The following is a 3,416-nucleotide window of genomic DNA, read 5'->3' on the forward strand; positions in this document are numbered from 1 at the left end:
ACAGATACTCAAAGTCGGCCGAGTTTGGCCTCAGCTATTACCGTATTATTGTCCTCTGTCGGCTTCCACGATTGGTCACTGGAGGATGTGACGTGCACTCCCCGCCCCGCCCTGTCCGTGACGCGCCCCGCCGTAGCTGGAGACAGCTGTGGATGCCTAGTGTCTGCGTTCTGCGTTCTGACCCCACATTCCGTTCGCGGCCCCTCTGTATGCGTGCTAAGTTTGCCAAGCGAGAACCGAGTTGGACCTATTGGATTTTTCTCTTCTTTTTTTTTTTTACAACTTTTCAGCCCTCATTGACAATCGTCCTGTTCCTAAACATTAGAGAGGCGTCTTTCTTGGAGTAAGTGTTTAGATTTTCTTTCTGGATTTGTGTGTTCGCGTCCCCCTCTGCCTTCGCATCGCGCGGCTGTAGAAGCGGATAAATATGATCCTATTCTCCGGAGAAACAGTCACAGGTTACAGATAAGTAGGGCAGCGTTTCATCGAGGAGCTTCTTCATCACGGTTTCTTTATTTAAGTAGACAATACATGGTCTATTCTTGTCGTGCAGCATATTGCCCCTTTCGGCCACCTTGCCCATGGGGACATCCGACCCAAAAACTTTTCGATTGGACCAGAGCAGCGTGTAGTCCGTTCTGAGCTGTGCCCGGTGCGCGCCCCGCAGCGCAGTCCCCTCTCACCATGAGCCTTGTGTCGGGCTTTCCGCACCACCCGGTCATGCACCACCACGACAGCCACTACTCCTTCCACGCTGCAGCGGGCCGATGTCACGAGGAGACCGCCGGACCTCCGTACTTCACGGGCTGGTTGATCAGCCACGCGGACATGTCCCCCACCGATTACGCACTCGCGCCCGGCTACAGCCCAGAGTACCTGGGCAACACGGCGTCCGCCGTCGGACTGGACCCTCACCATCACCATTACGGGTCTGCTCTGGTCCCGGCCGGGATCTCGGTGAACGGCAGCACGGGCATGCACCACCACACGCACCCCCGGCCCGTGAAGCGGAGACCGACGGCCAACCGCAAGGAACGGCGCCGGACTCAGAGCATCAACTCGGCTTTCGCCGAGTTGAGGGAATGTATACCGAATGTACCGGCGGACACCAAGCTGTCTAAAATCAAGACCTTGAGGCTGGCCACCAGCTACATCGCATACCTGATGGACATTCTGGACAAAGACGGCCAGCATGGAGACACAGAGGCCTTTAAAGCCGACTTTAAGAAGACAGAAGGGAAGGAGGAGAGGAGGAAACGAGAAGCAGTGAGTAGATCATCTTTATGGCCTCGCTACTGTTAGGCCTGCGTCCATTGTTGTGTATTTTACAGGGAATTTAAAACGGTAGTTCTATAAGACCTCGTATAAATAACTGAGGCATAGGCCCATGTTGTGTTACATTAGCATTACGTGTATACCGTGTAGGCATACTAGTTAGAAATAATAATAATACATAATAATTAGGCTATAAAAGTGATGATAAACCAACTGCTTAATGCCCCTCTGCAACCCCACAATCAATATGCACCACTGACAGACGCGGTGCGGAGGAAGTGTAACGCAGAGCGAATAACGATGTATAACTACCTGTACCTACATGCATACGACCTGGTCCATCTGCGACCACGGACGGACCGTGGTTTAAACGGGCCGGCGGGTGGTGACCCCTGGGCCTATACAGACCTGGTGAAAGGCCCAGCGACAGTCCTGATGTGGTACACGCTGACATGTAACGTTCCTTTCAGTGTGTCCGTTTTAACGCGACCAGGAAGAGGACTGTAGGCCTGCGGTGCTACCCGGGCTCTGGTCGCCTGTAGGCCTGCGGTCCTACCCGGGCTCTGGTCGCCTGTAGGCCTGCTCCTACCCGGGCTCTGGTCGCCTGTAGGCCGCCTGATGGCCGAGGCCTGCACCTCGACACAAAGCTACCAATTAATGACGATGCCGATTAAATATAAATCAGCGTCTGTGTACATTGAATGACGGATAGTGCAAGAAAGACACGGCCAACAACATGAAGTATTATTATACATTAACACGTCCGTGTGCGAGAAGGCCGGGCTCCGAGAGACGGTGGCTTCATATCCATAGTTTAACGTGATCTGGTCATCGTTTAACGTGATCTGGTCATAGTTTAACGTGATCTGGTCATCCTGGAGTCAGCCAACAGATTAGCCATGCTGTGGGCGCGAGGCCGGGCGCAGGATTAGTTCATTCGAGATTAAATAGATTAGAATAAAATCACTTCCGATTTATTTAGGCTATAGATAAACACAATTACACGATTGTTTATTGAAGGCCTACGGTGGGATGGTGCTATGTGGCGATCAGGCCTAAACGACAACAAAACAACAAAGTCTACCATTTAAATAATTAGCCACGTGCAACTCATTTTGCATATAGCGTGCTGAACGATGACACCCATCACCTATACGTATTAGTGGATTAATAATCAATAAGGTCAGCCGAACCTGAAATGATATGGGTTACAGTTAGCTTTAAGGTCAAGTAAGGCCGAAAGTCACCAACTTAATATCAGCCTCAGCTGTTCATTCTAGAATATACCCTCTTGGTCCTCAGGGTGTGAAAAATAGGCACTTGTGCAATTCATTATAATCCAATGCAACAATAGCAATAATAATAACAATAATAATAACAATAATAATAATAATAACAATAATAATAATAATTATTATAGTAATTAATATTATTATTGCAATTATTATTGGACGATATAAGTCGTATATTTTATCAGAAACTAACATTGTAGTCACTGAAAACGTGTGTGTGCATTTTCCTGATGTGTTCGGGGTTTCGGCAGTAAAATATGCCGATGCCAACGACTAGTTCAAAATAAAATACAAAATAATGAATAAATTAAATACAGTAGGCGCACTTTATGACATGTCAATATAGGCAAGGCTGTTAAAATTGTTTTTGACACTGTTGACGTATTTGTTGTCGTATTTATGCATTAATAGGGCTTACACAAATCTAGCATCTAGCCCTCTGACAACGTTTGAACGGTCAGCTGCCCTGGGTATACCTGCTGCCATTGACCCGTTAGAGCATGAATATTTAAATACTATATGCAAATAAGATAATACACGTTAAAGTACGAAGAATAACCTTCGGATGTAAAGTGTTTCCAACCCGATCTGCCATTGCCTCAGGCCTTTCGTAGATGATCGTGGATGATTTCTTGGATGTCTTTTGATGAATGATGTCTTGATATGTGGTTGGAAACGACCGGGCATGAAATACATCAAACGGTATTACAATATGTTGGTGAAATTGTCAATAGGCCCAATTAACACAATCCTTCTCCAAATTATCTTTTTAGGATTTATCCGAACACGATAGAGCAGTGCCATTTGTTGTGTTATTTTATATTATTATTATTATTTGTATTATTATTT

General features: G+C 46.8%; 1 pseudogene across 1 annotated transcript; it reads left to right on the top strand.

Moving 5' to 3' along the window:
- Positions 1–203: 203 nt before the first annotated feature.
- LOC311374548 (heart- and neural crest derivatives-expressed protein 2 pseudogene) lies at positions 204–1,266 on the top strand (annotated as a pseudogene). Its single transcript has one exon. The product of its transcript is annotated as a heart- and neural crest derivatives-expressed protein 2 pseudogene (transcript).
- Positions 1,267–3,416: the final 2,150 nt, after the last annotated feature.

Source organism: Micromesistius poutassou (genome assembly GCF_964030765.1).
Source record: "Micromesistius poutassou genome assembly, contig: SCAFFOLD_5219, whole genome shotgun sequence".
Lineage (NCBI taxonomy): Eukaryota > Metazoa > Chordata > Actinopteri > Gadiformes > Gadidae > Micromesistius > Micromesistius poutassou.